Genomic DNA, 25,556 nt, shown 5'->3' with positions numbered 1-25,556 from the left:
ATCTAATGAGGGCACAATTCTTTACCCCCAATACATTTGTATATTCATTGAATGACCTTTGAAAATTTGGGTACAAAAACTCATACTCTGCAACTTGAGGTCAAATTTGCACTATTGAGTATTTAATTGAGGTTATTGAACTTTGTCATTGGGATGAAAATCATGGTATTATACCCCCTTAAAGTAAATAAATAGGTGAAACCCAAAGTTTTTATGAAGCGTGAAACGAATAGGCCAACTAATACACAATTAATAGAGGTTGTGCATATGACGTATCATACCGTAAATATGGTGGACTCCTCAAATCCATTCAACAAAAGCATGATTGCAATCTACCGAAACAGTTCGTCTCACGCACATAACAAATGCACTACGAACAAATAGGTTGAATGACAACATTTGATCGAATGGACTGCACTGCACTGCCCAATTATTACGGTGAAGAACATCGGTTCAAATCCTTTGTTTGTAGCCAATCAATAATTTCAAGCACAACTTCTACAAAAATAGTAACGAATCGTGGTTAACCAGGACAATATTAAATGTAGTGATGACAAAAGGAACTGATTGTGTGCTACCTACAGGTCAGTGAACTGAGGGTAAAACCGAGTATTATAATAGCATTAACACATATGCAACTGAAGAGGATTAATAATCAATTTTGTTACGCAATACTGGTGTCAATCCCAAGCTAGAAGCTAGTGTTCTGGTAGTAGGTAGGCAAGCCACACCTACTGACAGCTATTGATGATATTCAGTCGATCGGATTGGCTGAATATCATTAGTAGCTCAGTAGGCGTGGTTAATCAGTTTGACATTTCCCCCGACTTTCCGGGAAGGATTTGTCGAATGTAGAAGGACCCACGCCTGACGGCGTGGACTATCGTACTAAATGGAGCGTGGTCCTCCTTGAAGGACTATATCAAGGGGGTGACACTAAATTCACGGTTGTTCTATCAAGCACGCAAACGAATGACAAATCCCGTCGGTTTGCTAGCTAGAAAATGAGGCCAGTTATCGATCCGTTATGAACCATTATGAATAATTCATATAAAACCACAGTACAATACAATATATATAATACAAGCGGAGCATAGCAATGCAATAATTACGCAACAATGAAGAAGACAAAAAATTGATGGGAAACCAAAGACGGTTGGGACAATTGCCAGATACCTCAGCAAATCGGCAAGCCATTATCGCTGCAAAATAGTTCGAGCGCGCTGCTTCCAGATAATATTTGAGCCAATGGCTGCGCTAATGCTGAGGTATCTAGCGATCGCCTTACACCGCCTATTTGAAAAACCAAGCATTTTTAGCCCGGAAGTGACTTTGTTGTGAATACTTCTGAGCAGAGAAGATGAGAAAAGAGGAGATCGCTCGAACATATAATCCGATTACCCACAGTTAACCTCCATTCACATTTCTTTGTTTGGGGTACTTCAAACACCACTTGAAACTTCCTTTGTGGTAGTCTGTTCATCCGACACACGCTCGACTGATTCGGTAGTTCTCTTAGTGGAGAAAATATTCCACACACGGAAGTACATCGTTAAATTCCCAATTTCGCAGTCAAATCATGCTTTTTTTTCTTTAAAGAAAAATAATACTAACCAGGGTGACCATGTTTTTTAAACGAGTGAAAAAGCATCATATATGTGACGTGTCATGTCAAAAGGAGACACTTTTGGGCAGGATCGTAAATGGAGAAATAGCCAATTATCTGCCCGGGGGTGAATTTTTCACAATTTGGGTTTGTTGCGAATTTGTGATGTTATTAATGTTTAAAAAATTGTCTGATAGTTTTAGACCGGAATATAACTGGCATCTTGTATTTTTCGAGACATTTTTCAAGGTAATTCCTACTCTCAATATTGTCAATAATATGTTTAAAGGCCGATATCTCAATTTCCAATTTTATAATACCATAACTTACCAATATCTTCGCTTAGGAATGTCCTATTTCATTGGGGAAAACGGCGTTGTGGAGCAAAACATATATTTATTTACGATATGTAAAAAGCTCAAAATTGATAACCTGCCCAAAAGTGTCTCCTTTTGACATGACACGTCACATATATCGCAACTCCCATTAAAAAAATCAAAAGTTTTGTTAAGTTATGGAAAGTCAAGCATAAATAATTTTCCAGTAAAATTAATATAAGGTCAAACATTTGAATTTGGATTTGAAAGATACCTTCTCTTAAATAACAGTATTGCGAACCACCAGCATACATAACTCGATGTAGAGAGTCTTTCCTATTCAGAGGAAATATTGCAATTACACACCTTATTGCCTTTTAACAATAACCATTGACACTAGCACATATCAGAGAAGATGTAAGAAAAGGATGGAGAACAGAATTATATCCTTGAGATAATCCCGTAGGTAATCCTGTTGCACCTATCATAGTCCTTTATTCTCAAGTGGTGGGTTAACCAACAGTTAACAATGAGAGGAAATACCTGAACCTAGTTCAGTTGGGGATGATTTGAAGTGACCGCCAATTATGACCATTTGATATTTAATACCAGCAATGTGAAAAAAAAGAAATAATGTAGTGCCAAAATAATGTACCCTTTTACGGAAGGAGCAAAGTTTAACAAGTTATAACTCCGCTTCTGAAGTACGAATGTCAGCGGCGAATGTCAGGTTATTATTTCCCAGTTTAAAAAAAAAATTGCAGGCAGAGGTGGGAATCGATCTCGGTACCTCCCGGTTAAACAGCACTGTGAAAGACCACTAGACCAACTAAATATCTGTTGTGAGATGTGTGACATTAATCTTTGATATTGCTTAATGGAACAAATCGCGGAATTAAATCAGTAATAAAAGAAATAGATTCTTATATAGCGGTCAAATTAGATAAAAGGGGAAATATTTGTCCCTGCTCGAAAGAAAATATAGGTTAGAAAATTATCAAATAAATTTAAATTACAAATTGAGATTTTATATTTCTTTCTTTCACGAGGCGACATTATCACAGACAAACACTGTATAAGCTAAAAACTCGACTCTCATCACTAGATGCTGTCATTTAGCTCAATGGTAGAGCATCAGACTGCTGATATCAATATCGTTGGTTCGAGTCCTCCTGCCAGCAATGGTTATATTTATGATTTTAATGCTACGCTAAAATTTGTTCAATTTTTTCGTTTATTTATTTATTTATTTATTTATTTATTTATTTATTTATTTATTTATTTATTTGTTTTTGTTTATTTATGTAAATAATTTGATATATTTGAAAGAGGTATTTGAGCAATTTTATAATCCTATGGGGTCATTTTGAACCCCCACCCTCCCAACTTGCCAAACGCACAACACCTATGAGTTTGCATCATACATGTCATCATTAGTCACGATTATGCACTTTCAGTTTCCCACGCGTTTGAACGGGAATTGGATTGCGTACTTTTTCGATGTCTAGTGAGCAAATTTTTTCATTATTTTGAGAAAATGATGTCAAATTTTCTATTCTATATTGTTTGGTAATAATGTCTTTTGCCAATAGTATGTTTAAAGTTGTAATTTTGTGTTTTTGATCGCAAAGATCGGATATTTTTGTTCCTGATTCGAATTCTGAACCCTTCGCAAGGGTGCCGATTTCAACAGAACTTTGACGATAATTTTGCCTTTTGGACACTTAAATGCTTTCGATCCTTAATTTTGTTTCAACCGAGTCTTAAATTATCAAGCACAATACAGTTGGTACCACATTTATATACATTGATGAAATTTTAAAGATTTTTTTTTCAAGTTTCTAACCGGCGCAAATCGTTAAGTGTGTATTTCCCATTGACATCCAAAATGGCGTAAGCCAGTCCTCAATATACATAGGTACGGCGTATATAGGACTGGCAAGCGAGTCTATGTCATCATCATAAAAATTTAAAATTCAGGTCCCACAAAAATACAGTAATTGTGCAAAAGAGGACATAAATAATTTCTTTCTGCAACCATAATGGGCCGCAATATATCACTAACCGCATAGTCCGAGGCAAGGTTCATTATTGTCAGGGTTAGGGTCTTAGGGTTAGGGTCTTATGGTTAGGGTTAGGGTTATGGGTTAGGGTTAGGGTTAGGGTTAGGGTTAGGGGTTAGGGTTAGGGTTAGGGTTAGGGTTAGGGTTAGGGTTAGGGTTAGGGTTAGGGTTAGGGTTAGGGTTAGGGATTAGGGTTAGGGTTAGGATTATATTCGTATTTATTATACTAGTAATAGTAGGGATGACCAATGAACCATCAACTTGATTAGACCACTCCCATAGACATGCAGGGAGCTCAACTGTGCACTGCTTGCACAGACATTTCTAAATTGATCTCATTCTTTTATTTTTCAATACTTTTCTGTAAACATTGAGGAAGTTAATGCCAATTATATTTTGTAACTATCTTGCAAATTACAGCAACATAACTTATTTCATTTTCCTGTAAGTGCGAGTCAAAATTGGTCCATCGCCACAGTGCGCTTAATTGCCAGTGGCTGAGTTCAGCACTGCTCAAGAATGGCACAAAATATTCATGTCAATAATTTCAGGTGAAAAACGTGGCCTACTGAGCTGTAATTTGGCAGAGTTGCCAGTAATACCTCTATCATACCCTCTGTAAAAAGGTTAAAAAAATGAACAAGTAGATCTCGAGTTACAAATTAAATCACCAGCTTCCCTTTGGAATTTCCATACTCCTTTCGAATCATGCTAAGAAGACACCTTTCTGAACATAAATGTGAAGTTTCGTGCCCATTCGATGTATTTTTCACCTGATTTCAACCCTAAACGTTTTCTTATATTTAGGCCTATACATCTACAACTTGCTGCTGGCTATACCTTGTTTAGAACTTTCAAAAGAAGTACCTGAATGTGCAACCATAACTGTTTCAAAATAGCCCGCGAAAGTCATGCAGGTAACTCTGAGGTCATGTATTGAATTATTTTGAATGAGGAATACTACGGGAACCAGCACCTTTTGTTAGAAGTCACACATGAGCATGATGAGTGAAGTGGATAACCTCTATTGTTGTGAATGAGTCAATGACCTTCAATGACACTTAAGATTTAATTTGCATACACCTACTAATTGGTCATATTAAACCCAATAACATTGACATTTTTGGTTGTGAAAAAAAAAATTACCTGGACTTAGTGCAATTTTGATAAAGTGCCATTTCATAAGAAACCCCTTTGATACTTTCACAATATGCTTTTTTCATGTTTGCATATATGTTAAAATAAAGAAATATATAAAGGTAAATATGTGACGTGTCATGTCAAAAGGAGACACTTTTGGGCAGGTTATGAATTTTGAGGTTTTTACATATCTTAAATATAGAGATATTTTGCTCCACAACGCCGTTTTCCCAAATGAATTTGGACATTCCTAAGCAAAGATATTGAGTTCGGAAGTTATGGTATAATAAAATTGGAAATTGAGATATCGGCCTTTAAAAATATTATTGACAATGTTGAGAGTGGGAATTAACTTGAAAAATGTCTCAAAAAATACAAGATGCCAGTTACATTCCGGTCTGAAACTATCAGACAATATTTTTAACATTAATAACATCACAAATTAGCAACAAACCCAAATTGTGAAAAAATCACCCACCAGCAGATTTTTGGCTTTTTCTCCATTTACGATCCTGCCCAAAAGTGTCTCCTTTTGACATGACACGTCACATATATGCTTATGCCAATTTTGCTCCCAATTGATATTTTTGGACCTTGTCATTTTATTTCGTTCCAATGACCGGTCAGAATGGGAAACTTAGAAAATTCATAATTCGAAAAGTTTTTGACCGATTTTGACCATTTAACCACCAAAATACTTCTATTGGTGAGTTCTATCCAGTCTTTTGTAGCAATAGGGGCAACATGAAATTTTGATGGTTATCCCTAGTAATAGTATATTGTGTGTATGCAGTTTATTCCGTAATCAATAAGTATCATAAACAAACACCTTTCTGGCACAACGAATCATAGCACAGTCGTGTAGGCATTAGACTATGGATACAAAGCTTGTGGGTTCGAACCCCAGGTAAACCGTTATAGAATTTTAATTCTATCGATTTCTTTTTATTTTATTAAGTAAGAGGAAATAATAATGGTAATAAACTCGTGTTATATCTAGCCTCATAGGGCTATTAATTACATGTATGTACTATGTGTTATCGCATTGTGGCCCATTATGGTTGCAGAAAGAAATAACGCACGCCGGCCACTAGACTACTATACAAAAAAAAAGTATCAAATCTTTCCTGCTCAATCAATATAATACTTGCAAATAGATCATAGTTTACTAATCTAATCCTGTAATATAGACCTGTTATATCACCTGTATTTGCATGTACAGTCTATACATGGTTTGTTATGGTAGGGATTAGTGTCCGATCTCTGTAATGTAATGTAAATGAAGCATATTGATATGCAGGAAGAATCGATCAGGGCGCTATCTATTAGGGAAAGATAAACACTATTCAAAATATCAATAGACAAGAAGAAAGGGATGTAGAGATTTGTAATTGAGTCATGCATGATTTAACAGAAGGTTCTTTCCAATTCCCAAACGTAATGAAAGGAAAAGAAATTTAAATGATAAGCATTTGAATATTTGCGGTAGTTTACGGAAACTTAAAACTGGTGTAATCAGTAATTCAAACTCGTGGCAGTTTCTCCATATACTCCCGTTTTGTGTCCAAACGTGTCCAAAAATGCTATTTGGATCCAAAATGAGGGTCTTTTTCACAGGGATCTCGGGTCAACCTTAGCAGTCGGTCATGCCAAACAATACAGAAATTATATTTCGCGGTCAACTGACGTAACAAATTGATATCCGGGCATGCGCCGTTTAGAGCTAGACAGGCGTGACTCGCAAAGCCACTTATCGTATTAGTTGATCAATCGGATTAGATCATTATTTCCATCAATAGGCGGATGCACACATTATTTATTTGATGTGGGCAGCGAGCGACCTCCTCTTTTATCATCTTCTCTGTTCTGAGGCTACCTATAATAATGACAATAGAGAGTTCCCGTGTTTTCAAGCGGAACGGACTACAATAGTGTTTATAACGTGATTCGCACCGCCGTATTCCTCATTCCTTTGATTTGGTCAATGACCCTATTGGTGCTACATTCTACAAAATAACATTTGCTAATTATTGCGCGAGTGTTGGTATTCTGAAAATTGTAAACGGAGTTTAGGTTTCCCTCCAAGATGGCGGGTACAACGCTCTGCAGGGTCTATTGTTCTATTGTTTCCGATTAGAGCGCTGACATATTGGAAAATGTTGCCAATCAATATTCATGAGAGTGTACATTCAACGTCCAGTTTGCGAAATTGGGTGAGTTGTGTTTGGTAGGTGTGAAATACATCTGACTGGGCGTTTTAATTACGTAACGAATAAAGGCATTGACATCGTCGAATGGCTGCCCAGTGCTGTTATGTGTTTAGTTATTATATAGGCCTAATAATTAAATGTATTCATCATTCCTTTAACTTCTTTCCCTTCTCTGTACTTATTTTTCCTAGGCCTACATTTTATCACTCCCTCGCTCTCATTGTCCCTCTCACCCTCCCTCTCTCATTCCCATCATTTTCCTTATATTTCTATTTATCTACTTGCCTTTATTATCCCTTCCTCCAGCCCTCTTTCATTCTCCATATCTCCTCCTCCCTCCCCCCCCCCAAGACTTCTCACAGCGGTGAATCTGGCCCTCCCCAACCCCCCCCCCTCTTTGGGTACGCCACTATTTCTATACCAATCTCCTTCTTAAAATAACATTAAATGGAAATTTCTTAAAAACAACCTTTATAGGCCTATACTTATACTTACATGTATACGTATAGCGATTACCATTATAGTGTAATATAGATATATGGACTGGAAATGGCAGCCTTCATACATTCTAATGTGTAATCGATCACCAAGAGCATTCAATTTATTTAAATGAAACACCTATCGTCAGGTGGGTGGTAAAGATGATTGCATCGACAGCTAAAGCCTCCTTATAGTCTTCAGACCCACACAAGCACACATTTGGGATACATTGAGTACAATGGTACCACTTTACACATGACTGCCCTTACACATGACTGTAGTGTGGTCACTTATTGATACTCGCCTGTTGTGTAGAGCGTTAATATGATGCCGGATCAGTGACCAATTTAATGGCGGAACCCTTTATTCGAAACAATGGTACCACTTTTATGAATAGCCTGTCGCAACTTCTAATCGGCATCAAACGAACAAAAGATTATATAATCTATTGCGACTCTATTTCTATTTAAAAGCTCTTTGGGCGGGTAACCCAAAACACGGGAACTCTCTATTGTTTTGCATGAATACGGCGTGTCCAGGGTGATGTGCTGATTGAGTGGTTGGTAAATGTTGAATTTGGTGTTATAACATGTGTTAACAAAAGCATCAAATGGGCATGATATTTCAACAATAAAAGCTTGCATGGTCTGACGATCACAAATAAGGAGATCGGGTATGGATGTATTGAAAATCGGATTGAGTACCAAGAAAGTCGCCTGTTATGGGTTGGTCACTAAAAATATCAAACTGGGGGTGTAGTTTCATGGTTTCCTCCCTAATAAGAGCCACAATACGGTCGTGTCTAGCAACATAAATGTTTCTGAAATGCATACAACCATTCATGATGTGGGATACAGTATCAGCTGGATTATTACAAATGCGACACGTTTTTGGGTACGTGTTGGGGTAGTATTTGTGGAGGAGAGAATTATACTCTAAAAGTTGTAGGCGTGATTTGAATATAAAACGAACAAGATTATCATCTGAAGCCAGATTTGACAGAAACTTTGAAGACAAAACCTTGTCGCACTTAGTTTTGAATATTCTGCCTTGTGATTCCAGGTTGCTAAGTCTGTTTATGCGTTTATTGGTATGAGTCTGTTTGAGGTGGGTGGAAAGAGCAGTATGTGACCGAAAAACGAATTGAACATCATCATGTTCAGAAACAAAAGCATACACATCATTATGAAACTCTAATTTCAGCTTCTCGCGCATGCATAGCTCATTTAACTCAACCCAAATGGATTTAGGCCAGTTGACCTTACCCCTTTTGACTACTCTGTCCTCTCCATCAGGGATCGATACAAAGGGATGGGCATCCTAGTATTACGTAACAAACCGGAAGATGTAGTTTAAGTCTAGACAATAGGCGGATTAGCGGCCATTTTGTCTTCGACATGATTTTATTCACGTGTCCTTATACTTTCGTACACAAATATATAAGTTAACATGTTTACAATATTAAAATTATATTTTGAGTAATCAATTATATTCTGTAGTAAATCGATCAAATGACGGTGATTGTTTAGGTATTATATGCTTGATAAAATTAAACTGTCTGACCAGCTAGTATTCTCCTCCTCCGCCGTCAGTGTGATTCCAGACATTCCACGTACCATGTTGAGAAGGTGGAGGAGACTAAAGCTGTATTAACGAACACGCATGCGTTAAAAATGATGTAGTTTAAGTCGAACAATAGAGTGACGTAGTTTCCGGCATTGTTCCTATGCACTTTCACCCTCCTGTCTCCATCCACTTCACAATTCCCAAACAAAGCAACATCAGGATCATAGCAAAAAAAAGCACTGTACTTTGTTTGGGGATCATCAGAATTTAGACATTGTAATAAAAAAGACACCTTTTTAGCAACATACATTGTAAAAGGACTTAAGATTCCTAACCCCCCTTTGCAAGAAAGAATAAATATGATATCCCTATTGGATGAATTGTTTAAATTAAACCATTCACGAAAATGTTTTACAATGCTATCCTCCATGGCCATAAGTGTCTTCAAAGGAATCGTAATATTACTAAAAAAGAAATTTAGCTTCGAAATTGCCATAACGTTTATGGCCTGGATTTTGGCGTTTATAGGCAAAGGACATCTACCAAAAACGTTTTAAAACGCAAAAAGGGGCCAAAGTTTAAAAAATCTTTCCTGTGTGGCTTTTCACCCTTTTTTAAACTTGGTCCCATTTAATCATAATAACATGAAGAACGGGTCATAATTTGTCCATGCAACAAAATTAGCACTTAATAGTTTTGAGACTGTTCGAAAGCGGTGCAATATGACTTAGGCTATATCAATGTATGTAGGCCTATTATCAAAAACATTATAGAAGGTGTATATTTTATTATATTGTGTGTTTATATAAAGAGTAGTGGAGTATTATACTTAGCAAATTGACTGTATGTCAACCTGCTGCAAATAGGCCCTACATAAGGTGCAGAATCCAACATGACGATGAAAAATGTAAGAAAGTGAGTATTTGCTACTTTTTCTTAAATCAAAATACATTATAACGTCTATACGGAAATACTTCAATCACGCACGAACATTAATTCATTGACTCTACGAAATAAACACTGACAACTAAGAAAACCAACAGGTATAGATGACTCTGTATGGGTCTTTAGAAACTTTCATAAATGGGACCAAGTTTAAACAAGGGTGAAAAGCCACACAGGAAAGATTTTTCAAACGTTTTTTGGTAGATATTGATACTTTTTTGAGTTGGATATCCATATTGCGCGGTTAGTGGTTCTTTGTAGCCATGCGAGGCAAACTAGTTGGATATCCATTATCGCGATTATTGGTTCTTTGTAGCCCTGCGGGGCAAACTATTTGGATATCCATATTTCGCGGTAAGTGGTTTTTTGAAGCTCTGGGGGCAAACAGCTGGATATCCATATTTCGCGGTTAGTGGTTCTTTTTAGCCCTGCGGGGCAAACTAGTTGATTATCCATATATCACGGTTAGTGATATTTTGAAGCATTGTGGGGCAAACTAGCTTGATATCCACATTTCGCGGTTAGTGTGATAAATGGGACCAAGTTTAGAAAAGGGTGAAAAGCTTCACAATTTTTTAAAAAAACTTTGGCCCTTTTTTACGTTTTGGTAGATATTGATGCTTTTTTTAGTTGGATATCCACGGTTAGTGGTTCTTTATGACCCTGCGGGCAAAACAGTTGGATATCCACATTGCGCGGTTAGTGATTCTTTGTAGCCATACATAACAGGCAAACTAGTTGGATATCCATATTTCGCGGTTAGTGGTTTTAGCGACCCGTAACCACCCCAACCAGCTACATACCTCATCCAGCTATTTTACTTATCAAAATACTAGTGTCTACCCATCATGACGAAGCTCCTACTTCCGGTAATACCGCACACAATTTATACTGGTGTGTTTATAGTGCAAATACAATATCCTTGTATATCCTGTGTATAGGATATCGATCTACCCTACATACATATACTGCTAGTGTTTATCCGGATAATTTCTGACCGGATAGAAATTTACCGTAATGTACCGCACATCTGCTCCCACTATAAACACGCTCGTACACATAACAATGCACTACAATCAAATAGGTTGATGACAACATTTGATTGAAATGACTGCACTGCACTATGATTTAGTTTGTTTAGAGCCAATCGATAAAAGCATGCAGGGCCTCTATATGACCTTCATCCAGTAAGGATCAGTCAAGCACGAAAGGTTTCTTGTTTAGCTCAACTTTTTTCTTCTTCAAGTATTTATTACCGTAGGCCTATAATCATAATGCAGGCCTAAATCAAGTGTACTGAGAGAGTAGTTTATACAAAGCTGTCTTTTTATAGTGTTTAGAAAATATTTACACAACCACCAACTATCAAAAGACTGTGGGTTCTGGATTCTAGTCCGAGTAATTAATGGATTATTGTGTCATAATATGCCTACTGCGGTTGAAATTGCATACGATGATTCTACACTGACGTATAGAGAACATCATTCACAAACTTTCACACTTCTCGGACCTAAAGGTTAAAAGGGATTAAACGCTTGAATGATGTTGTTCATACTTGCATCTACCGCCGCTATTGCCATCGCTCGATGCTAGCCTTTCCAATATGCTTCTTGCGTGCAGTGTGTAAATAAACGAGTTAGGTGTGAAGCATGAACGAAAGATTAACATTGTTATACGTCGACAGATGCCCATAGGTGCTAGTATGAATTTCCATTTGATATAATTGGGCACTTCAGGGTTCAATATAGATTATATACAATTAAGTATGATATATTTTCGATGGTAAATATATTTCACTTTAAAAGTTTTTAGTTTTCATAATTGCAATTTGTTAATATTATATAAAAAGCGGGTATAAGTCTATAATTATTGTAAGAGTATCCGATCATTTTGAATTTTAATAAATGCGAAACGCCGGCGGTAGTGACCAGCAAGAACTGTGTATGTCGCGATTCTTGCAGTAGTTTTATGAATAGAATACAATAGCGGATACAATAGCGAATACAATAGAACTCTATTACGGGCAAATAAACCTTTTCGCGTTGCTAAATTTCACTTCTTCTTTTTTCATTAACTAACCGTTATTTTTTAAACTTTGGAAAACCTCGACGCGAGGTTTTTAATTTGCTGATCTGATCAAGCGTATCATTAAATTCCTGAACAATGGAAATAAGCTGTGAATCGGTAGCTTTACCGTCCAAGCTTATGTCATAACCAAGATAGGTGTATTTTCCATCTTTTCCAAGTTTTGGAATAGGGAGGTTTTGAATGGAAATGTTTATGTCGGATGTATCATCCCTTTTGCTCCAATCATACTGCAGTTAAGGCCGGTTCAAAGTGTATATTCGAAGGCGAATATTCGGCTTCGAATACTTTTGGTCGTCAAAATATATGCGGCTTCGAATATAAAACTATGAACCGGAGAAAGATATATTTCTACAATTCACAGCGTTGCCCGACTGTTAACAAGTATTGCCCGTTGACCTAGGTAAGCAAAATTTAGAGAATTTCTTTAACGTAGTCAATACAATAATAGGTAAACTCAATATTGAACTACTGTCATGATTTAATGTCTGTAAAATAAAAATGAATAAATTAATTAATAAGTTAATAAAGAAATAAATAAGTCAATAAGTGGCCACATGCGTTTTAAGTGGAGATGTAACATTTTGGGGTTCATAATATAGGCTCTACCCCAGGGAGGCCTACAGCCTATGTAGTTCAATTTCATGGTGTCAAACTAAAGCTTGTGATGAGACCAATACAGTAAGCATAATAAATGTTGTAAAAAAGTATTAACATTTGAATAATTGGTATATAATTAGCATAATTTGCGGGGTGGAGGATGATCAGGAGGAGCAAATTGAATATAAGTGACCCCAGTGGTCATTATTATAATGCAAGAGGTCCATTTCTTTTTTCACATTTTTTTTACAATTCACTTTAAACTGCATACTTTAACACCATACAATCATATTCCAGGTAATTTAATTTGCTTTGAGAAGCAATTTTGCATATTTTATTTTCTGTAATTATCAAACACATGGCCAATTGTTATCTAATCAAGTATAACATTATAATTATAATTATAGGCCTATTAATAGTAATGCGTTGAGTTTAAAAAAAAGTAATATCCGCCTTTTTTTCTTTCTTTTTGAAATGACATACTCGTTACAAAAACAAATCAGCATGGAAAACATTTTTTTCCTCAGAGGCAGATATTTGGTCTATTCAGTGTGATAAAGCTACAAATAGACGATCTTTTAAATTCATTTTTATATGGCTTTTGTTTTTCAACCTTATTATTTGTATTTGTAATGTTCACACAATCTGACAATGTCCCAACTTATACCTAATGTGAATCGAGCCATTTAACATGTGCTTGTAGGACAACGATTTTGAATTAAACATGTTAATTGTGATATTTTAATTCCCCTAGAACACCACAGTTAAGCGTCAAGTCCAAAATTGTTTCGTTAAAATTACTCGAAAACCCTCCTAAGAGTTGTTACTGATATACATTTTATAATTTTGGGCAAAGAATAGCCAAATAGTTGACCGAAATCGTATATTTGCACCAATATTTGACTGAAATCGTATATTAGCATTACCGCCCCTTTGTGGCTTTATTGCAAGCCAAAGTGCTGCTAAATGTGAAACGAGATTACTTGAAATATATATTTCCAGAGTTGAACGAGTTTCAACTCTACGAATATATTTCTGAAATATGTCTATCTGATTGGTTGATGGTCAAGAGGATTACGGCATCCTCAAAGTCTCTTGCTGTAATTCTCTAATCGATATCTATTATAGGACCGATCTTTTGAAATCCATACAACCGTGTCAAATGAAATAGTCTCGGATCATAATTTGTGCACGATACAACGTTGATACTTCTGATTTCGGAATTTTATTTAAAATAGGCATAAATCACCTTGAACAGGTTGAATGCTGGCAAAAGTAGATAAAATAACTATGGGTCGAATTTACATTAATCAGTGTCCTGGGCCAGGATAACATGTAGGACTCCTTCGCATTCTAAAACAATACTTCACCAAAAAATTAATGTCCTTGCTTTCATTTTCTCATTTAATTTATATTTATTTTTATTCATTTCTTTATTCACTGCCTATGTGGTAAATCCGGTATTGCCAAATATTTCTCGTCCATTACCCGTGTTAATCTATTTATTTATTAAAATGCACCATCTATTAAATTCCTGTAATACAATGTATAGTCCTAGTGTATTTGATAACAAAGTTGTTTTTATTTTGATTGGAATTTGGGGTTCCATAGATTTACAAGGGGTCAGTTTTTACACGATTTCATATATAAAATAAACTGCTCAAATAAAGAAAGTCCGCAGTCATGTAACCCGTCCTACACCAAAATCTGATCGTGTTATGAACATTTAATTGATAAAGTCGTGTGCAGAATCTTGTTAGCTCCAACTTGATACCAAATTTGCCACCAAAAACTCTAAATTCAGAGAGATTGAGGCCAGTATATGAAATTTGGTGCATTTTTAAAAGTTGCAAATTAAAAATGGACCACGCGGAGCTGTAGTGGTGAATGGCACAGCGCGACCATTGACATAGCCCGAAACAACCGCTAGGTCATATCGATCGCATCGTGCCCTAGTATTCATCAGTAAAGCACTGTAGCAATCCATGCGTTTTAAATTAACAATTGAATAATGCGCGCACTTGGGATAGTCGACATGGGTTCATCGTGGGCAAGCAAGCTTGACCACATTGCCACGCTAAGCAATTTTGACCGCGTTATCGTTTTGATTTGCAACTTTTGAAAATGCACCAAATGCCATAAACTGGTATCAGTCTTCGTCACTTTTGAGTGTTTGGTATCAAATTTGGTATCAAATTAGAGCTAACAAGATTCTGCACACAACCGTATCAATCAAATTTTCATAACAAGATCAGGTTTTGGTGTAGGACGGGTTACATGACTGCGGACTTTCTTTATTTGAGCAGTTTATGTTTGGGTATGGCGGAATTAGTATATGATTAAAAATGGACATACTCTTAGGCCCCCTTTTTTAATGTTTGTACATTATTAATATTAATATTAATGTACAAAATGCAAACGAATGTATATATATATTTGATTGTTTTGTAAACATTAATTTTGATGTTTACTCAGAATTATGTCTGGAAAGTCAGGGAAAAAAACTAAGGAGTATAGATATTTCCTGGAAAAGTGGATCAGATGAACAGTGAGTAAAAACATTCGCTCTAAATGTTTATTTGATTTTTATTTTTTTATGAATTTATGAATTTATTAGGCCTACTGGTAAAGTGCAGAAAAAAAAACTCCAAACGCACTCATTTTTTTCATCAGCAGCAGTAGAAATTTCTCTTGCATAGATTTTCGGGTGATCTCGCTTGGATTTAGCAAACAATGAACCGTTCACTTGTACATTTGTAGGTTATGTTTGTAAGCCTAAATATCATATTATTTGCATAAAACATAACTTACCATCACTACGTAAGAGTATGTCCATTTTTAATCATATACTAATTCCGCCATGCCCAAACATATTTTATATATGAAATCGTGTAAAACTGACCCTTGTAAATCTATGGAACCCCAAATTCCAATCAAAAATAAAAACAACTTTGTTATCAAATACACTAGGACTATACATTGTATTACAGGAATTTAATAGATGGTGCATTTTAATAAATAAATAGATTAACACGGGTAATGGACGAGAAATATTTGGCAATACCGGATTTACCACATAGGCAGTGAATAAATAAATAAATAAAAATAAATATAAATTAAATGAGAAAATGAAAGCAAGGACATTTGGTGAAGTATTGTTTTAGAATGCGAAGGAGTCCTACATGTTATCCTGGCCCAGGACACTGATTAATGTAAATTCGACCCATAGTTATTTTATCTACTTTTATCTACTAGCCAGCATTCAACCTGTTCAAGGTGATTTATGCCTATTTTAAATAAAATTCCGAAATCAGAAGTATCAACGTTGTATCGTGCACAAATTATGATCCGAGACTATTTCATTTGACACGGTTGTATGGATTTCAAAAGATCGGTCCTATAATAGATATCGATTAGAGAATTACAGCAAGAGACTTTGAGGATGCCGTAATCCTCTTGACCATCAACCAATCAGATAGACATATTTCAGAAATATATTCGTAGAGTTGAAACTCGTTCAACTCTGGAAATATATATTTCAAGTAATCTCGTTTCACATTTAGCAGCACTTTGGCTTGCAATAAAGCCACAAAGGGCGGTAATGCTAATATACGATTTCAGTCAAATATTGGTGCAAATATACGATTTCGGTCAACTATTTGGCTATTCTTTGCCCAAAATTATAAAATGTATATCAGTAACAACTCTTAGGAGGGTTTTCGAGTAATTTTAATGAAGTAAAATAAAAACGAAACAATTTTGGACTTGACGCTTAACTGTGGTGTTCTAGGGGAATTAAAATATCACAATTAACATGTTTAATTCAAAATCGTTGTCCTACAAGCACATGTTAAATGGCTCGATTCACATTAGGTATAAGTTGGGACATTGTCAGATTGTGTGAACATTACAAATACAAATAATAAGGTTGAAAAACAAAAAGCCATATAAAAATGAATTTAAAAGATCGTCTATTTGTAGCTTTATCACACTGAATAGACCAAATATCTGCCTCTGAGGAAAAAAATGTTTTCCATGCTGATTTGTTTTTGTAACGAGTATGTCATTTCAAAAAGAAAGAAAAAAAGGCGGATATTACTTTTTTTTAACTCAACGCATTACTATTAATAGGCCTATAATTATAATTATAATGTTATACTTGATTAGATAACAATTGGCCATGTGTTTGATAATTACAGAAAATAAAATATGCAAAATTGCTTCTCAAAGCAAATTAAATTACCTGGAATATGATTGTATGGTGTTAAAGTATGCAGTTTAAAGTGAATTGTAAAAAAAATGTGAAAAAAGAAATGGACCTCTTGCATTATAATTATGACCACTGGGGGTCACTTATATTCAATTTGCTCCTCCTGATCATCCTCCACCCCGCAAATTATGCTAATTATATACCAATTATTCAAATGTTAATACTTTTTTACAACATTTATTATGCTTACTGTATTGGTCTCATCACAAGCTTTAGTTTGACACCATGAAATTGAACTACATAGGCTGTAGGCCTCCCCGGGGTAGGCCTATATTATGAACCCCAAAATGTTACATCTCCACTTAAAACGCATGTGGCCACTTATTGACTTATTTATTTCTTTATTAACTTATTAATTAATTTATTCATTTTTATTTTACAGACATTAAATCATGACAGTAGTTCAATATTGAGTTTACCTATTATTGTATTGACTACGTTAAAGAAATTCTCTAAATTTTGCTTACCTAGGTCAACGGGCAATACTTGTTAACAGTCGGGCAACGCTGTGAATTGTAGAAATATATCTTTCTCCGGTTCATAGTTTTATATTCGAAGTCGCATATATTTTGACGACCAAAAAGTATTCGAAGCCGAATATTCACCTTCGAATATACACTTTGAACCGGCCTTAACTGCAGTATGATTGGAGCAAAAGGGATGATACATCCGACATAAACATTTCCATTCAAAACCTCCCTATTCCAAAACTTGGAAAAGATGGAAAATACACCTATCTTGGTTATGACATAAGCTTGGACGGTAAAGCTACCGATTCACAGCTTATTTCTATTGTTCAGGAATTTAATGATACGCTTGATCAGATCAGCAAATTAAAAACCTCGCGTCGAGGTTTTCCAAAGTTTAAAAAATAACGGTTAGTTAATGAAAAAAGAAGAAGTGAAATTTAGCAACGCGACAAGGTTTATTTGCCCGTAATAGAGTTCTATTGTATTCGCTATTGTATCCGCTATTGTATTCTATTCATAAAAACTACTGCAAGAATCGCGACATACACAGTTCTTGCTGGTCACTACCGCCGGCGTTTCGCATTTATTAAAATTCAAAATGATCGGATACTCTTACAATAATTATAGACTTATACCCGCTTTTTATATAATATTAACAAATTACAATTATGAAAACTAAAAACTTTTAAAGTGAAATATATTTACCATCGAAAATATATCATACTTAATTGTATATAATCTATATTGAACCCTGAAGTGCCCAATTATATCAAATGGAAATTCATACTAGCACCTATGGGCATCTGTCGACGTATAACAATGTTAATCTTTCGTTCATGCTTCACACCTAACTCGTTTATTTACACACTGCACGCAAGAAGCATATTGGAAAGGCTAGCATCGAGCGATGGCAATAGCGGCGGTAGATGCAAGTATGAACAACATCATTCAAGCGTTTAATCCCTTATAACCTTTAGGTCCGAGAAGTGTGAAAGTTTGTGAATGATGTTCTCTATACGTCAGTGAGCGTGTTTATAGTGGGAGCAGATGTGCGGTACATTGCGGTACAATTTCTACCCGGTTAGAGATTATCCGGATACTTGCCCACTATAAACACTAGCAGTATATGTATGTACGGTACATCGATATCCTTCTCAACCGAAGGATATTGTGGCGAGATATTCCCACTATAAACACACCAGTATAAATTGTGTGCGGTATTACCGGAAGAAGGAGCTTCTTCATGATGCGTAGGATGCGCGCAGGACATTCTCACCCCAAGAGTTATCAAAACAGAAGCTACATGTTCACCGCCATGATCATATTGTTGAATGGGCTCTTTATAGCTCGCGCCACAATATTTACACATTCCCCGTGTGACCTCGGGGTCATTGCAAATGTACGTTAATGTTAGTTGGTATATAATTTGTGCGGTAACTGTGTCCCACTATAAACAGCAAGAGTATCGGTACATATACATACAAGGATTATCGTGTACGGTATACTCAAAATGCGGTATATTCACTATAAACACGCTCAGTGAGCGTGTTTATAGTGGGAGCAGATGTGCGGTACATTGCGGTACAATTTCTACCCGGTTAGAGATTATCCGGATACTTGCCCACTATAAACACTAGCAGTATATGTATGTACGGTACATCGATATCCTTCTCAACCGAAGGATATTGTGGCGAGATATTCCCACTATAAACACACCAGTATAAATTGTGTGCGGTATTACCGGAAGTAGGAGCTTCGTCATGATGCGTAGGATGCGCGCAGGACATTTGGAACGATTCTCACCCCCTAGAGTTATCAAAACAGAAGCTACATGTTCACCGCCATGATCATATTGTTGAATGGGCTGTTTATAGCTCGCGCCACAATATTTACACATTCCCCGTGTGTCCTCGGGGTCATTGCAAATGTACGATAATGTTAGTTGGTATATAATTTGTGCGGTAACAATGAGTGTGTTTATAGTGGGAGCAGATGTGCGGTACATTGCGGTACAATTTCTACCCGGTTAGAGATTATCCGGATACTTGCCCACTATAAACACTAGCAGTATATGTATGTACGGTACATCGATATCCTTCTAAACCGAAGGATATTGTGGCGAGATATTCCCACTATAAACACACCAGTATAAATTGTGTGCGGTATTACCGGAAGTGGGTGCTTCTTCATGATGCGTAGGATGCGCGCAGGACATTCGGAACGATTCTCACCCCCAAGAGTTATCAAAACAGAAGCTACATGTTCACCACCATGATCATATTGTTGAATGGGCTCTTTATAGCTCGCGCCACAATATTTACACATTTCCCGTGTGACCTCGGGGTCATTGCAAATGTACGATAATGTTAGTTGGTATATAATTTGTGCGGTAACTGTGTCTCACTATAAACAGCAAGGGTATCGGTATATATACAAGGATTATCGTATACGGTATACTCAATATGCGGTATATTCACTATAAACACGCTCTGTGTCTCACTATAAACAGCAAGAGTATTGGTACATATACAAGGATTATCGTGTACGGTATACTCAAAATGCGCTATATTCACTATAAACACGCTCAGTGTAGAATCATCGTATGCAATTTCAACCGCAGTAGGCATATTATGTATAGGATAATGGCCAAGGATTAGAACGTGAGTGGGTAAGAATGGCTGAGCCGCGGAGCGGCGAAGCCATTCTTACCCACTCACGTTCTAATCCGCGGCCATTAACCGACTTAATACACACCTATGACGTCGCGCTATTGTTTTACCGCTCCATTATTTTTCACGAATGGAGTGTTATTGAAATAGGTTGCTCTTTACAAATTGATCAACTACTCATTGATGCCGGACAATACACTAATATAATGATCGTACTAAATTTTAGGTGCGAGTGCAAAAATAGTCCGACTCAGCTTTATGTAAAATTTCTATAGAAATACCCATCATATCACGATCCAGGTGTTTAGTTCAAATCATCCGTAACCACCTTCTTGAATTATAAAGATTTAAAATGTTTGTTACACAAATTGAATAAACGTAGATTCGTAAAGTCATTAAAGTGATTAGACCATCAATAGTTCTTTATGCCCACTTCTAATGTATTAACTGTTGAAGTAGTTGCGTCATGTTGCGTTTAGGTCTCTATTTTGCATAATAAGGAGAATTGGCAAAAAGGTCATATAGCATGTATAGGCTCATATGAAATGGTCATTACAGTTGTCAACCTCAAGAAAACTACACCTATCGTTATACCTGAGCAATGATACTCTTCTCTGTGAATCGAGTTTACGATTTTGGAACAACCATGCAATTATGGACACTATTGTTTATCTTGGATAATTTTGTGATGGAATCATTCCGAGGATATATATCGTTGATTCGCAGCAGAAGGACCAAAATCAGGTACGAAAAGGTACGAACATTTTAAATGTACTACAACACATTTTACCTAGGCCCAGGAGGGTGAAAGTGCATATAGGAACAATGCCAAAAACTACGTCACGCCGGTCACGCTATTGTTCGACTTAAACTACATCATTCGCCATTTTATAAATATTAACGCATGATCGTTGCTTTGACGTTTCCACCGGATAGTCTGTGGATAGCGCAAGAGCATGCTTTGACCATGCGCAAAAAAATGAATATCATGAAGATGTTTAAGATTGATTCTTAGATGTTTCAAAAATTACCGTCATATTGCATAGATTCATCAAAGAATGGTTTGAAGTACTAACCTTATTTAGTAATTTTAAAAATCGGGAGAATTTTACAAAATCAATGTTTTACCTGTCGGTATTACAACTCGTGAAACACATTAGTGATGTGCCTGGGTGACCTAATCTACTAACCTTTAACGTTTCCTCTATGAACTCTAACCCTCCTGCAATATGGCGCCTATTGTCTAGAGTTAAACTACATCATTCGGTGTGTTACGTAATAGCTACGATGCCTATCCCTTTATATCCCTGCTAGGCCTATTATTGTCCTTGAACTTTGTCGGCAAAAAAACAAAACAAACTTCGCCGCCTTCGACGCGAAATAAAAGCCACCTCAACTTCCAGTCCCCCTTCCGAAATCAAATGGAGCGTCCCTAACATTGTAATATTTAATTACCGTAAAATGGGGGTAACTTCGGTAAGCGGGTAACTTTGGTCGTTCAAATATATTTTTAAATGGTCATATTTCCGTACAGCAATATTGTTTTTAGTCATATTTGGTCTCAATTTGTTAAGAAATATATTTGGAAGAAGTCGCTCATGTCCAATTTCTTTGAAAGTTACGAAAATATTGGCATTTTTGACCAAAAATGAGCATTTTTTACATTTTTTTCAGACAAAATAAAAATCGATATTTGTGAGCAAGGATGCGTGCTTGCTTAATTTTGCATGGGGATAAATGTCACAAAAAACAAAACCTTGCCCATATACAGCGAAGATCAGTTTTTTTCATTTTCTTTTCTTCATGGAATGTAATACTCTGACCAAAGTTGCCCCAAATGCGGGGTAACTTTGGTCAGGCTATTTTCAACCCCTAGGGCACCCTTTCAAAATTATTCAAAAATCTTTTTCAACTTCAAGGTGTAGAAGGAACCCTAACGTCATAAAAAGAGATAATTAGAAATATATTTGGTTTTGTTTGGAAGCAGTGGTTTAAAAACTCTGAAAAGTGCCCAAAGTTACCCGTTTTACGGTATCGGATAGGCCTACTGATCGATGTAAGTAAATATTCAAGCATGCCAAAATACCATCAGATGAAACATCAAATATACTAATGACAAATAACAATTATACAGAAAATAGACCTACTGTGGCTTTTATCATTATTAAACATGCCCGAAGAGAACGATTTGAAAATAAACAGATTCATAGGCCTAAATACATTGATACAGAATGTGTATTATGTATATGTAGCAATGTTGCCCAAAATATGACAAATTATATGTAGGGCCTAAGCCACTGAAAACGTATAAAAATATAAAGAAGAAAAAAAAATGTTATAAAAAACAGTAAGCGTAGAAAGAAAGGTCCAAATAAATAAAAGTAAAGGCCTACGAAGTAAAGCCTAAGTGAGGGTAAAACACATCTTGCATAATAAGTACAACGTACTTAGCCAACAATTTAACCTGCCCGTTTTGATCTTGACTTGCTTTTCACAGATTGCATTGTAAGGGCTCGGATAGCGACGTTTTTACGTATTTTGTTTGTGGCACCTAAGAGCAAATCAGACACATCCTTCTGATATCAAATAATTTAGATTTTTATTAAATTCGCGATACAATACACATTTTAAGGCAAATTATTAAAAATTGATATATTTGAAATTTAACAGTCCTCAAAGTAAATTGTATAAATCTAACGATATGCAGTAAATAGTAGGAAGTTGGGTTGAACAGCCGTCAATCATATGAAAATTGTGACCTTCATTATTAAAGATATAGATTTTTTCCTCAAAACACTAAAAAATGTAGGTCTTTTTGGAAACAAATGTTTAAGTTCTATATGAAAGGTCACATTTTCAATTGAGTCGGCTTTTCATCCCAGCTACATAGGCCTATAGTTTAATTACATCTCATTAGATTTATAAAGTTTACTTCGAGGACTGTTACATTTGGAAAAATATAAAAAATATGAAATTTTAATAATTTGTATTATATCGCGAATTTCACAAAATCAAAATTATTATTATTATTAGATATAGGGACAATCCTCGTATTCAGCATGCAATTCGATATGTCTGATGTGCTCTCAGGTCCCATGACAATACTGTGCAAATGTTGCTATCCGCTTCCTCAATTTATTGTATTAATGAAAATCATTTTCTTCTTGTTTTTCGTATCATTGTTTTGCATGAATGAAGTGATGATAACAATACCGCACTTTTCGCAAATACTTGCTCTTCAAAAGTGCAATTGATATTAACACTACATTCGTAAATGCCAGTACTTTTTCCCTGAAAAGTATTTGCTTTTCAGAGAAAAGAGAAAGGCATTTACGAATGGCGTGTTATTGTGATCATCGCTCCATTCGTGGAAAATAATGGAGCGGTAAAACAATAGCGCGACGTCATAGGTGTGTATTAAGACACAATAATCCATTAATTACTCGGACTAGAATCCAGAACCCACAGTCTTTTGATAGTTGGTGGTTGTGTAAATATTTTCTAAACACTATAAAAAGACAGCTTTGTATAAACTACTCTCTCAGTACACTTGATTTAGGCCTGCATTATGATTATAGGCCTACGGTAATAAATACTTGAAGAAGAAAAAAGTTGAGCTAAACAAGAAACCTTTCGTGCTTGGCTGATCCTTACTGGATGAAGGTCATATAGAGGCCCTGCATGCTTTTATCGATTGGCTCTAAACAAACTAAATCATAGTGCAGTGCAGTCATTTCAATCAAATGTTGTCATCAACCTATTTGATTGTAGTGCATTTGTTATGTGTACGAGCGTGTTTATAGTGGGAGCAGATGTGCGGTACATTACGGTAAATTTCTATCCGGTCAGAAATTATCCGGATAAACACTAGCAGTATATGTATGTAGGGTAGATCGATATCCTATACACAGGATATACAAGGATATTGTATTTGCACTATAAACACACCAGTATAAATTGTGTGCGGTATTACCGGAAGTAGGAGCTTCGTCATGATGGGTAGACACTAGTATTTTGATAAGTAAAATAGCTGGATGAGGTATGTAGCTGGTTGGGGTGGTTACGGGTCGCTAAAACCACTAACCGCGAAATATGGATATCCAACTAGTTTGCCCTGTATGGCTACAAAGAATCACTAACCGCGCAATGTGGATATCCAACTGTTTTGCCCCGCAGGGCCATAAACAACCACTAACAGTGGATATCCAACTCAAAAAAGCATCAATATCTACCAAAACGTAAAAAAGGGCCAAAGTTTAAAAAAAAATTGTGAAGCTTTTCACCCATTTCTAAACTTGGTCCCATTTATCACACTAACCGCGAAATGTGGATATCCAACTAGTTTGCCCCACAATGCTTCAAAATATCACTAACCGTGATATATGGATATCCAACTAGTTTGCCCCGCAGGGCTACAAAGAACCACTAACCGCGAAATATGGATATCCAGCTAGTTTTCCCCAGAGCTTCAAAAAACCACTTACCGCGAAATATGGATATCCAAGTAGTTTGCCCCGCAGGGCTACAAAGAACCAATAATCGCGATAATGGATATCCAACTAGTTTGCCTCGCATGGCTACAAAGAACCACTAACCGCGCAATATGGATATCCAACTCAAAAAAGTATCAATATCTACCAAAAAAGGTTTGGAAAATCTTTCCTGTGTGGCTTTTCACCCTTGTTTAAACTTGGTCCCATTTATGAAAGTTTCTAAAGACCCATACAAAGTCATCTATACCTGTTGGTTTTCTTAGTTGTCAGTGTTTATTTCGTAGAGTCAATGAATTAATGTTCGTGCGTGATTGAAGTATTTCCGTATAGACGTTATAATGTATTTTGATTTAAGAAAAAGTAGCAAATACTCACTTTCTTACATTTTTCATCGTCATGTTGGATTCTGCACCTTATGTAGGGCCTATTTGCAGCAGGTTGACATACAGTCGATTTGCTAAGTATAATACTCCACTACTCTTTATATAAACACACAATATAATAAAATATACACCTTCTATAATGTTTTTGATAATAGGCCTACATACATTGATATAGCCTAAGTCATATTGCACCGCTTTCGAACAGTCTCAAAACTATTAAGTGCTAATTTTGTTGCATGGAAAAATTATGACCCGTTCT

General features: G+C 36.0%; 1 protein-coding gene across 1 annotated transcript in view; it reads right to left on the bottom strand.

Moving 5' to 3' along the window:
- The window catches only part of LOC140171427 (uncharacterized), a 443,410-nt gene that overhangs the window by 374,280 nt on the left and 43,574 nt on the right, over positions 1-25,556 (bottom strand). The gene's annotated exons all lie outside the window — the stretch shown is intronic.

The sequence above is a fragment of the Amphiura filiformis genome, chromosome 15 (genome assembly GCF_039555335.1).
Source record: "Amphiura filiformis chromosome 15, Afil_fr2py, whole genome shotgun sequence".
Taxonomy (NCBI): domain Eukaryota; kingdom Metazoa; phylum Echinodermata; class Ophiuroidea; order Amphilepidida; family Amphiuridae; genus Amphiura; species Amphiura filiformis.
The sequence above is the reverse complement of the archived record's forward strand: the minus strand, read 5'-3'. Positions and strand labels throughout refer to the sequence as shown.